The sequence below is a fragment of the Erigeron canadensis genome, chromosome 8, assembly GCF_010389155.1.
Source record: "Erigeron canadensis isolate Cc75 chromosome 8, C_canadensis_v1, whole genome shotgun sequence".
In the NCBI taxonomy this organism is placed as follows: Eukaryota; Viridiplantae; Streptophyta; class Magnoliopsida; order Asterales; family Asteraceae; genus Erigeron; species Erigeron canadensis.
This window is the reverse complement of record NC_057768.1, coordinates 36,304,729-36,320,647: the sequence shown is the minus strand read 5'-3', so window position 1 is coordinate 36,320,647 and position 15,919 is coordinate 36,304,729.

The window sequence follows — 15,919 nt, the reverse complement described above, 5'->3', positions numbered from 1 at the left end:
ATGACCAACAGGACGTAACTTCGCTATAGAGAAGCTCACAACGCTTTAAAAATGGCTTGATCAAGCACATATTGTAAAAAATTGCAACTGATGGATATCTATGTAAATTTTATGTTCTAGTACACATTTATGTTATTTTTATGTTATCACTATAAAATGAGGTTTCGATGATTTTTGATTATGTTTAGTGTATGTTGATGAATGTGAAATATTATAGGAATTGATTTTTTACTTGTGACTCGAAGTGTAAGAGTTATCTATACTATACTTTAAAATTAACACTTTATTTTTGGAAGTGTTTAAAAAATATATAATATTTTTACTTAACGGTCTTAAAATATTTTCACATACACTACCTCTTAACATTAATGATTAAATAACACTATCAATTATTATCTTTTAAAATATCTTCATTAACTCTTTATATCAAATACTTTTACATCAATTATCTACCTCACTCAATGCCGCCTCCATCACCAAAAATCGCTCCTATCACTACAGCGTCACCGCGGTACCATGCTAGTTAATTATATAAGGGAAAAAGGAATATAAGGTTGTCCGACACCTAAGCTTAGGTGTCGAACTCCTCACATACTAATATTTTATTATTTATTGTTTAATAAATAAATTCATGGACCCCAATGATTTTTATGGATTAAAAAAACAATATATAAGTGTTTCACACCTAAACTTAAATACCCGACAGCCTTATATTCTCATCCTCATTATATAATTATATGGAGAAATATTAAATGCTATTAATAGCATCAATTATCCTCTCACAAACATCCCCTATTTGTCACATGTTAAATCAATAATCATTCGCGGGCAACCGCAGCTGCTTTTAACAGCACATTAGACATCCCCTGATTATATATAAGTATTATTATTGTTAGAAAAAATGTAGTACTCGTATCGTGTTGATGTTAGTCTATGTTTGGAAAAGATTTTGGAGTAAAGGGCGATTTGTGTCAATTAAAGAAAAAATCGAATGTTCTCGAATCTCGCCATTCCCTTGCATAGATTGTTCTTAGTTTCTTCAACATTGTTTCTTCTTAAGTCGCCAACTCCGCAATTTTCGATCACATTGTATCATCTCCTGAAAGATGGCCACCGCCAGTATCATCTCCCGAAACTTACGGACCATTGCGACTCGCTGCCAAGGCCTCCGTACCAGCAATGTCCAATGCAACTTCATTCCACATTATCAGCGACATTCTTTTCACTCGTCTAGTGTTTCTCCGAACTCTGTAATCACTAACAAATTGGTATATATATATATAGTAATTACAATTACTTGTTTTTTTGTAAGTCTTAAAATCGGCTAGGGTTTAAGCGGGGTTTTATGTGGTTTTTTGTGAACACAATAGCTTCCTTTTGATACGCTACCCCAAACACATACAAAATAAGATCTGTATTTCATTAGGCTTTTAACTTCTGCAATAATGTCTTACCATACGTTAATACTGCGGACACACTTTTGGCTTATGTGCTCACAACTTGTCTCAAAGGTCCTAGCTTTAGCAGCTTTTATATAAGCTTGGCACATAAAAGTATAGCCTTAAAAAGGTTGGAGGTATTTAGGCGGATGTACGTAGTGTAGAAATACCGGGGGCACAGGCCCCTGACGTCCAAAAACTTTTAGCGTTTGATATATCATATTTACGTGTATTATGATGTTTTTGATCCATTATGTCCTCATGTTTTTAAGCTTAAATATTATTCCCCCCCAATGTGACCCGTCTTGTTTGGTTTTATTAGAAATATAGAATCTACATATATTTTCACATGTAAATTTACACGCAATTTTGTGTTTTGCTGCAGCTATCCATATGACGGTTATATTTCATGTTTCTCTTTATGCCTTTCATCTTCATATGCATTTAACTTTTCATGTTTTGTCATTGTGTGTATTTTGTATTATACAAACCTTCTTACTTGACCAAACTGTAAATTAATGACGTTGCTATTGTGTGTATCTTGTGGCCTTATCATCAACTAATTGGTAATTGTTTTCTTTTTTGTTGTGACAAACAAAAAAATTGCCACATCGCAGCTTGCAAGTTGAAATAGGTCAGGTACAATGTAATAGAAAAATGTGACTGGGTTATTCGCAAGCCTCTTGTTGTATATGGGTCGTTTGAATGCTTGATTAATTCCTCATAGTTTGGCAAGTTGCAAATGGTGTATTCTCTGGGCACTCCTTGAACAGGACTTTTTATGTGTTTTATTATATCAATTTGTTTCTGATGTCATGGGATAACTTAATTAGGTATGGTGGTGAAGCGTGTAATATGCCTGTGAAGGTATCGTGATGATTAGGCAGATTATAAGCAGTCATCGTTCTTTTGTTTTTGATGTGCTGGTGTGTGAGATGTGATTTGTTTTCTGCTGCACAGGGAGTCGCTGGTCAAATGAAATGGCAAACACGTGCTCCTAATTCATACACTTTTCAAAGAATTGGAATATCATCGTCTGCATCTTCACACTCCAACCAAATTGGAAATTCCCAAAACGAGGGAGATCATACAGATATTCACAATGATACAAAAGAAAGTACCAATGGGCGCAGCAAATTCTTGTAAAACAAATACATCTGGTCAGAAAGTAGAAGGTTTGTTTAAAAATCAGGATTATGATGTCGTATCCTTTCAACAGGATTGTAACTGTTTGAATTCGATTTTTCAGAGTCGGGTTCAATTGAGAAAGATGTGTCAATGGAGGATCTGGTCAAACTTGTTGCAGAGAAAGAGGGACTTCTGAAGACAAAACAAGAAGAGATCGAGAAATTGAAAAATACAGTACGTCAAAGATATGAGGAAACGGAAAACGTAACGAAGAGAACAAAAAATGAAGTAGAGAACTTCGAGAAATTAGAAATACAGGTTGTGTATTACAGTAAATGTTTAAAGCGTATTAACTGTATCTAACTCTCTGGTGTGCTGTCTAATGCTTCCAAAATTGCAGAAGTTTGGAAAGAGCTTGTTGGATGTTGCAGATAAATTGAGTAGAACTTCTTCAGCTGTAAAAGAGGGTTTTGCTAAGACCGATATATCTGAAGACAGTGCTGGAGCTGTGCCAGTGTTAATTAACTTGCTGAATGGCGTTAAGATGACTGAAAAACAACTGGCAGAGGTAAATAGACCCATGTGAACAGCGAGTATTGTTGCTGTTGTTGAATTGTGTTGTCATTGCTTGACTTATCATCACCTGCAACTTTGGTCCCCTTATTTTATTTCTCTTTTTAGTGTCTCAGTCATGAGTTTTGTACAAATTTCTTCCTTCATTAGTGCGAGTTAGCAAAGGGAATTTGGTAAAAGGGCGAAATTTTGATAACGACGAAGCTGATGCAAAATGTTGGATGGTGTTTTTGAAATTTTGATGAACAATGATCTTGAACAATAACATGAATTATTTAAGTTAAAAACAAAAAGAAGTAAAAAAAATAAAAAATTCATGTATTAGTTTCGCTCCTTTTAACAGATTATAGTGTTGTGACCGTTTAGACGGATTGATGGATAACTTCCATTCAAAAGGCAACGATTAAGGATGGTTAAATAGGCAGGAAAAAGTCAGGATCAAAGCTGCATGTGATCTCTAATTCTCTATGTTAAAAAACAAAAACTTGATGCATTAATCAGATTACGTGGTTGTAATATTGTGTTATTGGAAACAAGAATCCAGCAACTTGGGATTCTACTCCCAACCTAATCATTTTGTTGGTTTCAGGTTTTCAAAAAATATGGGGTGGAAAAGTGTGCTACCAAAAAGAAACAGCTTGATTCCAGCAGGCAGAAGGCAGTGTTTCAAGAAACAGATTCAAAGGAGCTTGCTGATAGTGCTGCGTCTATACTGAAGGTATGTTCATTCACGTAAAAATGTAAAATGCATTTTCCTTATGCCTGCCACCTATATTGTTAGCCAAGTACGAGTTTTAGTTTATAGCAAAGGTCCAAACTCCAAAATATAGAATATTGAAACCCTTCTCAGTTATAACCTAGTGTTGCAAGTAGACTGTTTTTGGGTGTATCATTAGGGTGTTTGGTTTTAGACTTAGTAATGGCAATGAAGGAATGACTTTCCCTCCCATAGAAGTTTTTTGCCTACTGTGTGGTCGGATTATAAAATGGGTATCATACACAAGAAAGAGGGCATATCCCAAAACCCCTTAGGGGGTTGGCCAGTTAGTCGACTCCCATTCTCGGTCCACCTCATAAAATAAATCCATATTGATTGTTACACTTATTTCCACCAACAACTCAAACACCTAATAATGAGTTACTCCTTGATAGTGGTCCCTGTCCGAGTCTAATTTTGAGTTGGTCATAGGTTGACAGTTTTCGGGGCTCACTTTGAGGGTCAGAACTATTGGAAGACGAAAGAGAACTTATTTAAACGAATAGTGTGCCGATGCCATTACCCCCCAAAAGCCTACATTAGAGTCAGACTTGATATAATTTGTCAATAGTTTTTTTCCCTGGGTCATTTAAGGTGATGAATACAAACTAGAGGGCGCGCCAAATGGGAGGGTGAGTAACTGGTTAAATCGGTCAAACTGGTTTGTCAGCACAGGTCAGTTGTGTTGGGCATTGCCCAAGATTTCCTTCTTGTGATGGCTTTATCAGAATTAAATTTTTATATGAAGTTTTCAGAATTCTAACAATGATTATTGGGTTATCATTTATAGTACCATTCTATAATCATTTAAAATATAAATAACCTTTATTCTAGAAAAGAAAATTTGTGAAAAATAGAACCAATCTATTTGACAAAAGCGCATGTAAGCCCACGGACATCACTGTTATTGTTCTAGCAGTATATCTTGGCTGTTTGGGTTTCAGAATCATTAGCTTAGTAAGGGTTCTAGATTTTCCAGTGTTCAATATCGAATGTTATGGGTTTGTCATTGGTTTTGTGTGTTAAAGTTTGAATCTTGTTCTTGTTTGTACTTCATGCATCATTCTTTATCATTTTCTTACTAATTTAAATGTTTTGGTATTTGTGACAGTGGACGGCAGTGTTGGGTGTTGCAGCAGTTCTTGGTAGGTGGTGGTGGCGAAGGCACGTGGCTAGTCGTGGTGTTGATCGATAGATGGTGGGTGGTAACATATTGGAACCAGTATTCTAACTTGGATTTTGGTGGTGTTGATCGGTAGACGGTGTGTGGTAATTTAATTGACCTGTTATTAGATGGAGCCATGGAGGGAAAGTGACTCGGTGACTAAATTTATAAAAACCCATTTGGACCCATTCTTAGTTAACACTTAATAGGTTGCTTGATAACTTACTTGACCCATTATGTACTTTTGGCAGGCCCAAATGAACTACCTAAACAAAATCATTTACCCAAACCATTTCTGTTTCTAAAACAGGGTTCGGATAGGCATCAAAAACAGTTCTCGCTCTTTCCGTGTCTCTCAATCGTTGTTTCTCTGCATTGTTTTATTGTATTATTATATCGCAAAAATGTTCATGCATTATATAATAGAATTGTATTAGATGTTGGTATGTGGGACTTAACAGAATTAGTGATGAAGTGTAAACTATGAGGTTGATTTTAGCCAAAAAAGTGAACGAATGTATAAATACCGAATAACCGGCAAATTACAAGGATGATTTTTGCACTTCACCCAATAATATATTTAGGTTAAAAATCACAAGTTAATATCGTGTCCATTGAACATTATATTATATTAAAAATTGCAATAAAGTATAAACATTTTTTGATTAGTTGTAGTATAACAACACTAAAAGAGAACCTTAAATTTAAATATGAAAAGATATGAACCATTAGAAGAAGTTTCCTTATTAAATTTAAACCATTAATTAAAAAATAAATAAATGATATTATCTTTGACTAATCTTTTAGTCAAGACTAAATTTAGTCCATCGCATCAATAATTTAAATTTCACCCTTTAATAAATAAATTAAACTAATAAGTATATAACTATATTTTAATAATAAATTAAATATTAAGTGCGAAATATTATGCAGATGATAATATAATATGAGGATTTCTTAAGGTTACTATTATCATTAAAAATGTGACTAGTTACATATAGTAATCTGCGTGGGTCATTTATCTATATAATAATATATGTAGGTTTAACGTCACAATTAATTAATAAGTTTTGTTATTGTGAGAACATATATGTCAACAATATAACTACCAATATTTACTAGGTTTTTTAACCTGGGCGTTGTCCGGGAGACATTACGTAATATCTACACATGTGGAAAAAATTATATAAAATGAAATTTTCGTGACAAAAGTGAAAGTTATGTGGTCAAAAGTAAAGAAAATGAAACTTTGGTGTCTGAAGTTGAAAAATTTAGAAGTTATATGGTAAAAAGTTAAGAATATAAGACTTTGTTGACAAAAGGGAAAAATCCAAAAGTTATGTGGTGAAAAGTCAAGAAAATGAAATTTTCATGTAAAAGGTTACAAAATTGAAAGTTATGTGGCAAAAACACAAAGTTATATGGTAAAAAGTAAATAAAATAAAACTTTGGTGACTCAACTTCAAATACTTAAAGTTTTGTGGTAAAAAGTAAGAGAATAAAACTTTCCTGGCAAAAGTTGAAAAAATAAAAGTATAAAAAGTAGATAAAACAAAACTTTTGTGTGAAAAGTAAAATAAATGAAAGTGATGTAGCAAAAAGTAAAAGGACGGCAACTTTAGTAAATTTATGTGATAAAAAATAAAGAGAATGAAACTTTCGTAACAAAAGTTAAAAAAACAAACGTTTAAAAAGTAAATAACACAAAAATTTCATGCAAGAAGTAAAAAAATAAAAGTTATGTGATAAAAAGTAAAAGGTTAGATGTTTATGTGATAAAAAATAAAAAGAATGAAGTTTCGTGTAAAAAATAGAAAAACGGAAGTTTAAAAATTAATTAAAACAAAAACTTTCGTGCCAAAAATAAAAAACAAAATTAAAAAGTTAAAAGTTTCTGTGATAAAAATTAAAGAGAATGAAACTTTCATGACAAAAGTTAGAAAAAACATATGTTTAAAAACTAAATAAAATCACACGTTCGTGCTAAAAGTAAAAGAAATTAAAGTTATGTAACAAAAGTTAAAAGGTTAAAGTTATGTGACAAAATTAAGAAACCTAAAAATCTAAATAATAGTTTGTATTATAAATTGAAGATGTGAAAGTTTCGGGTAAAAGTGTAAAACAATAGAAGTAGTAGTATTTTGTGGCAAAAATAGAAAAACTAAATATTTAGTGGTGAAAATAAAAAAATAATTTTTTTACTGTATCTAAGGCTTCTTTAAATGTTATATATAAATAATTTACTAATATTAATTATCTCTTAATTAATATTAATACTTATTTGAATTAAAATTAAATTTAAAAAGGTAAAAGAAAAGTAAGGTATAGGATATCATCATTTTAATTTAATGTCTAATTACAAAATATTTTTTTTGATAGTCTACACTTATCTAATTATAAATTAAAGTTTTTTTTCTTAACAAAAATGAGAGTAGTAGTTTAGATTAGATTAAAGCTTATTGCATGATGTAAGAGGCTGTTACACATATTTTCTCAACGTAAGCTTGGGTTCAATCACAAATATTTTGCTCATTTAGAATTTAAACTCTAGATAGAAATATAAGTATCATGAAACCAACTGAGTTGAATCAGTGGTTGGAGCCTTTGTCTCTGGAGACAGAGATCATAAGTTCAATTTTCATGCCCGACAAAACTTGAGGTCCTTTTCTATCTTTGGTAGAACTTGAAAGTAGCCTCTCTACCTTTGGTAGGGGTAAGACTGTCTACATCTTAACCTTCCCCATACACTATCGAATATGGTATATAAGACCCAAAACCCATAAAAAAACGACATTGTGAGTTACTTTTAAATATAAGTCTCATGCTTTTTAAAGTACGCATAAGTCTCAAGTTTCTTAAAGTATTTTTTTGTCTTCTACAAATTATGGGTCAAATATCTCACGGTGTGTGGTGAGATGTTAAGAGGTAGACACATCTTATCTTTAGTTAGATAGAGAGTTTGCTCCAAGTTTTACCTAAATAGTAAAAAAGACATCTGGCCTTTGCATGAGATAAGAATCGAACATCTGACCTCTGTTTCAAAAGCCAAAATATTTATCACTGATCAAAACTATCCAATTTCCACGATAATATACGAGTCATATGTCCGCGTAATGCAGCGAAAATGGCGGTAGTGGCGCGGGCTAATGGTGGCAGCGACTGGTGACAGCGGGGACTGGTGGCGGCGACATTGGGGGCGGTGGTGGGGACGGTGATGGTGGTGAATGTAAAAGTAATTGATGTTAAAAGTGGTAGTGTAGTTATTTTAAAGGTTAATAAATTTAAATTGTAAATTACTTTATTAAATATATTATTAGTATATTAGATAGAGATATTTAAATTAATGAATATAAAATATGAGTATTTTAGATACTTTAATTTCTTAGGGAAATGATAAATTTTTTTAATTTATCCTCATAATAATCATTAGAATTATAGGGTCATGACACATGGAAAAATCGAAGGGTGAGATGATGAAAGAGAATAAGTGTGTTACACATATCAAATTTTTACGCTAAAGTCTAAAAGGATAAATTATATATTAAGTTAAAGTTTAAGAGGATAATCATCCAATTATAAACCACCCGTTGTTAAAGTGTAATTTTGTAAAAAATTCTTATATGGAAGGGGCTTAGATGTAAGAACAAACATTAGTTAACTTGTTTTCCAATCCTCCATTCATTATTTCTTGTTTCCAAAGTTCATTACGTGATATAAATTATTACAACGGAGTAATTATTCGCAACGCAATTGTTTTTTTGTATCATATCGCCTGAGATAATTAATATGGTAGGCATTGGTATCCGTATCAGCACCCGGTTATTGAAGAGGGTCGTGCTAACTCAGATTATTACTAATTAGATTTGTTGTTTTCAGGGGTGGGTTCGGAAGAAGATGACCTATCAAAGCTTATGAAAATCGGTGACGAGATAGAGAGAGGTCAGAACATGTCGAAGGAATATATTGAAGAACTTCAGAACATGTTGAATAAAAATATTGAACTTCAGAACAAATCGAATAAAATTACTCGTATTGAAGAACTTCAGAACAAATTTGGTAAAATTATTGAAGAACTTACGATTTGTGAAAATAAACGGGCAGAGGTACACGTTCTTTTGATTCAAACTCGGGTTTTTGTTTCCTGTCTTGACAATCAATGCGCCTCACACTCAATGAACACCTTTGATCACAGTATCTTTATTGATGTTCAAAAATCGAGTTATAAATTTAAAACAAGAAAATATCGTAATTATGACTAGGCAATAATCCTTATCGCGTATAGTACAAATTTGGCGCTTTGTTTAAACTACTGAAATGAAAAGACATGCAATTGGCTTCTGAGAAGCAGTTGAAATTTGTTGATTGTAAATCAAACCACCAATCCCAATAGAGTCCAAATACTTGTAATTTTTGTACTATATTATAACCAAGAAAAACTTATCACACATATACTTATAAATTTTATATGCCCGTTATATTCTTAGTTTTCTTCGGTAAGTCTCTACTCCAAGTCTCCAACCATCCTGAGCTTTGTTTGGAATTCTAAACACCATTTTCGGCCATTCTCCTTTAGTTATATCACATTTTGCTAAATGAACCTGAAATCAAAATAACATGCTATCAAGTACCCAAAAAATAATTCCTTTAAGCTACCCGTTACCAATAAAACCTAGACTCACATGTAAAGTTTAAATATGCGGGTTCGATCATTCAGGATGCCCATATCATATGGGAATTAGGATGGAGGTGTTGTACCGGCATCATATGGCTCATATGGGGTGAGTCTGATGGGTACCAATTGTGGTACCGGGGCTAGGGTTCAATTCCCTTTTTTTTAAGTACCCAAAAGCTAATGTAAACGACTTCAAAACAAGCATAAAAGGTCCAATTATTGCATAATTGAGAAATATGTATAAGAATAATTGAGAAATATGTATAATTTGAGCGACATCAGTTAGTTACCAAAGTTATAGGAAATGTCTACATCTATGTAGTTCATTCATTGCAGAATTGTAGTGACGTTATGTTCTTTGAAACTAATTTAACATCCTTCAGCCTAGTTTTGATCCACATGTCCGTGCTAATGAATTTTGTTGCTTCCAGTTGCTCAAGAAATATGGGATGAAAAATATGATCCCATAAATGAACAATTTGATGGCACTATGCATAAAGCACTATTTGGAGTAGTGGATCCAACCAAGCCTCTTCATAGTGTGCAGTTGTAAAGAAGGTATGCTAGTTTTGGTATATATATCCTTTCAATAATACATTTTATACGCAATGCTAGTTTATTGTCTGATAATATATAGTCACATCCCAATAATTGCATACATGCTGCATAACGAGCTAGACTGACTCTGTCTGTTGCACTAGGGGAACTTCTATCGCTGATTTAAACCAAAAATACAACTTATAATAACCACAAAGTGAAATTGGTTTTCTAAGGCATTAATCAATAGAGAGAACTAGAGAAGTCAAGATACATAATATGGAGTTGTGTATATATATATATATGTGGACTCGAATCGATGCATTAATTTCTAGATACATGAATTGAAATAATATGTGGATTTAAAAAAGTAGTTGTGACATCCGTCACCAAAACTGGTAATTTATTATAGTCTCTAACTTACATTCCAAATATCTTGACTAGTCAATATGCCTATATAGTATAACAAGCATAGAAATGTGGTGATCATTTCCAATATGAGATTTCTATTACTTGGATTTTAATAGTTTAGGAATTAGATATTTGATCTTCCTAAACGTAGATGACTATAACTATCCCCGTAATTCCTAGACTTGTAGTTGTTAGTCATATTTATTTCTAGACATTGATAAATTTCTATACGCTATTTAGTGGTGAACAAAATCAATAATTATAAAAATAATATATAATCAGTATAAGTAGTAAGATGGTAATAGTAATAGTAAAATATCATATGTTTAGTAAAAAAATTTCGGTCATATATATATTACAACAATTTACGGTGGGCAAGGAATTATAATTCCATTAGAATTCTTATAATGCATTAAGTCTAATCATAAATTAACTAAAACACTTATCTCCATATATATATATATATAATAACTATAACTATACCCTAAACAAAAAAAAAAAAAAAAAAAAAACAAAAACTCTTTGTGTTTTTCCCTGCCGTCGAACAAGACCACCACAAAGAAAAAAAAAAACAACTTCCATAATCTCTCAATTGCCATTTATTCTCCAAGGTATCATGGATTTTTGGTAAGATAATATAATTCTCAATATGTTTTCTAAGAGTTTTATTATATAAAAATCTATGGTTAAAATCCTTATAAAATTAATATTTTATTTTGTTAAGGTATCTAAGGAGTGATCATCTATCTTGGGGTAAAAAAATTACTTATCTTTTATATATATATATATATATTGTTGATCTTTTATTATAAGTAACCTATTTGATGAATATATATATTATGGCAAAATATATAATAATGAATGAAAGGTGTTTTATTTTTAGGGTTAAATCAAAAGCTTGAAGTATAAATCATATTAATGTTAAAAGTTTATGTATTTATTGTATTATAATAATTAATGTAATTAGAGAAATTCAATTTTGAAGGCATGGAAATCATAATAACAGATGTAAATAGGTGTTGGAAAGATTTGAAAGTTTATCTATGAATATTAGTTACAGTAGTCTTTAAAACAGTAAGTTTGGGTTATTTCTGAATCTGGACAGATTCAGTTTGTTAACTTTAGGAGGTCGTATCTTGGTCATGGAATATGGTTAAGTCACGTTTTTGGTGTCTAAAATTAATTTCAGGAAGTCTACTTTCTGGTGGAAGTAGTTTCGTGTCAAGATATGAAGTTTAAGGTTGTCAAACAAATTTTATAACAAAACTGCGCAAAGCTGAGTTTTCCGAACAGATTTTGGACGACTTCAAATAGTCATATCTTGGTCGATTTTATGAACTGGAAAATTATTTTTCTCCAGAAACGTTTTTGAGATGTTAAGATTGTACAGTAAAAAAATTGGATTTTTTGAAGCTTCAAAGGCCCTTAACTTTTATAAAACTTTTCTGTGCGCAAACAGTGATTTTTCTGACTAGTCTGTATTCATTGAATTTTTAAAATAGTTAACGTGCCAAATAAATTATGTAAGTATGTAACACTCTAAGGTAACAGTAGTTAAGATTTGGAATCTTGAATCGTTCGTTTCATCCTAATAAAAAATAGATAAAGTTACCAAAATTTCAGTTAATATGAACTTGTAGAATTTAATCTTAAATCATTAAAACAAATATTATATATTAAGTTATGTGACTTGTAACTTAATAATATATGACAAATCAGTTGTGAATATTTTGAAAGTAGCCATATGTGTATTCCATCAAATACGGGTTACAATGGACGGTTCTTGACCATGTCCATAATTATAACTTGTTCATATTTATATGTTGTGTAGATTCTAGCGACCTTGTTGGATTTGCATAACTACTTGCTTGTTGAGGTGAGTTTCGTGGCCCCTTTTTATTTTATTTTTTTGGGGGAAAATGATGCTCAAAACACTTTTCATTTCTTTACTAGTTGTGCCAAACTTGTTTGTTTTCATGGACAAATACGTGTAATTATGAAATCGTGTATGCTAGCTTGCTTGTATTGATTTCTTTGATGCAATAGATGTCTTTTGATATCTATTGAAGACTATTGGAAACTATCGACCAACTTTATACTCCAGCTGGTAGTTGTTGGTATTTAAAGCATGATTGAGTTGTTGGCAGGAGTGATGAGGATTGTGTTGTTGGATAACTATGATGGCATTGATCAGTATTTAGTATGCTACTACATGTTTATATTTACATTATTGTCCAAACTTGATATATCATGCACAACAAACTCATTTGTATTCCTTTAAACCTACGAACTCACCAACATTATGTTGACATTTTCGAGCATTCATTTTCAGGTAATAACAATGATTAAGAAGATTGAGCTTATGGACTTTAGGATGACCAATAAAGAGATCCTTCATGGACTCCTAGATTGCATGTGAAACATTGAACGCTATTTGCAATTGTTACTTCTTTGCTATTTGAGGCGTGTTGCCTAGACTTTCCGTTTGTGGAAATTACATTTATTTTAATTTCATTTAGTTGACTCTATTATAAAGTCCATGTGCTATAACTATATCTTTTCGTCATATCCTACGATTCCGCCTAAGGTGGGGTGTGACAGATTGGTATCAGAGCCGTGGTTATAGAGAATTAGGTGGTTTGACCTAGACTATAACCTAAGTTCCCACATGTAGCATGCATAATAGGGACTATGTGTGCATTATATATATGTCTAATCATTCATGAGTTGTTTCATTTATTTGTGACCAATATGTGTTTTGTTATGTGAACTAGGTGCTTGTATATGTTTATGTTACTCATATAATACTAATACGTTCACTATGAACCTATGATCACTAGTAAATCCTGCATTATTAGATTTAGCTTGTTTGACAATACTTCTATGGGGGTTGTGGTAGTTTTGAGAATTCTTAATATTTAGACCTATAATCACCTTAGTTGTTTAAACTTCTGGTTATAAATAGTGATGTTGGATACTGAAGGTAAACACATCACATAACACGACATTAGAAAACTAGAAGTGGAGCATATATAATTCTCCATCGTCCTCTTGAGTACAACTTAGAAACATTCTCTTTTGCTTTCTATAATGACACATTATAAACATGTATTGACTTAATGACCTGGTGTTCTTAGCGTAGCTAACACTCCACACAGGAAAGTATACATATTCGAGAATGGGAAGAACTAGGGTGACCATGCAAAGTAAATTACAATCACGGGTGCACACGTTATTGTAATTTGCAATGCATGCTAATCCTGGGGAATCCTATTGTCTAGGGTCATAGTGATACGGTTTTAGATCTGTATGGTTAAATGTATGGTAGCTCCTCTCCCATACCATCGCTAACCAGTCTAGATTATAGTCTCAAGATATACCTTAAAAATAGAAACTCGTTTCAATTACAACTACAACCATTTCACTTTAAAAGACTATTTCTAGTATATGCGAAAAAATCCTTAATCAAAATCCTTATAATAAATGTTAGATAATGCGGGAAAAAAAAAAGCACCACTTCAACATATATAATTAGTCATGCGTGCGCAAATATATATATTTGTGTATGTATAAATAATAATACAAATATCACCTAATCCAAAATTTATACATATCACATATCTCATAATTATTTTTCCTATTTAGTTATTTTATCGGTTTCTTTAATCATCTCATTTAATTATTAAATTCAAGTATTATATCATTTTGTAACCTATTTATATTATCACCATCTTAAAATCTTATATTATCATCATTATGTGGTAATATAGATCCCAAAATAAGCTTAAAAAAATAAAATAAAAAAAAAAAAAATCTAGCTTACTAATCTCTCAAACACCATACATAGATTTTCATGCTCTATTTGAGAGACCATCATGGTAGGTTATCCTTAAATCGACAAAGTAATGTAGAAAGTGAATGTAATCCTTCGTAAGCATTTTGGAAAGATAAACCAATCTTTGAGCAAGTGTTCAACTGTCACCTAAAGATAGTGTCTAGAGTATCTTCTAATAATTATATAACAAAACATTGTTGGGCTAGCACGAGATGAATTCATATCTCTCTCATTTTGTTGAAAATTTTAGATGATAGATTTTTAACTCTATATCTATTAACCCTTATTTGTACATTTTTTTTTAAACTCATTTGTTCATCTTATTTTTATTATAATAATAAGTTTTAGTTCACTATCTTATACATATTGCTAAATAATTATTTTCATATATGAAAATTTATACTCATTTATAGTACTCATAACAATCCTATTTAGCAAGCTAGTGTAGCTAGCAAGACATATACAACAAATATAAGGCACATAATCAGAAACAACTTAGGCCAAGAATATCATCAAGTAAACTCAAATGAAGTCCAATAATTCCACGCATGAATATATAATCCCACATTAACCCAAACACACCAAAGAAACATATAGTCGATATAATAATAGCACTTGATTTTTACTACAAAGCAAATTATATGATGAACGTTTGAATGATGCCCCGTAAGTGGGAGAAAATTTTTATATTACCTCAATTTATTTATTCAAGTCATTCGCAATCTTGTTAAGTGAATCCTCCTATAACCACATTAAGTGTAACTATAGAAGTTGTTAGACATAAATACTATATTACCAAATAATGTATTACAGTTGATTAGTCGGGTTGTCCATAACAATAAAATCCCTAGTATTGAGGTCTTGAATTAAGATACGTTGAACACTTAGGAAAATAATAATAATAATAATATAAGGGTCATTTTTAAGGGTAGGTGAAAGAAGGAAGGTGAAATAAGAGGGTGAAGTTGGTGAACAATTATGGGGTGGATGCGAAATGGGTTAAGGTGATGAAAAGATAATGATTATATTCAGCTATGGTTTTGTAGACCTTATTCATTGCTACTATCTTGCTTTATATTATTTTAATTGGTGATATTATGAGTATAGTGGGGTATTAAATTTGAAGGAAATGGTTAAGGGAGGAAAGAAAAAGGGGAAGATGGTGAGAAAATGGAGCTGGCGTGACAGTAAAAGTATTAATGGAAATGGTAAACGGTTAATAATGGTCTAAAAAAAAAAATAAATCAAATTGGTCAAAGCACAAAATGTATCACCCTAGCTACATTTAAAAAAAAATAGAAAAGAAAGAAATAATATACTCTATCAGTTTTAACAAAATGAAAAAAAAAATCTATATATAAAAAAAAAAAATTTCGTTTAAAACTATGTAATTCTCTTTTTA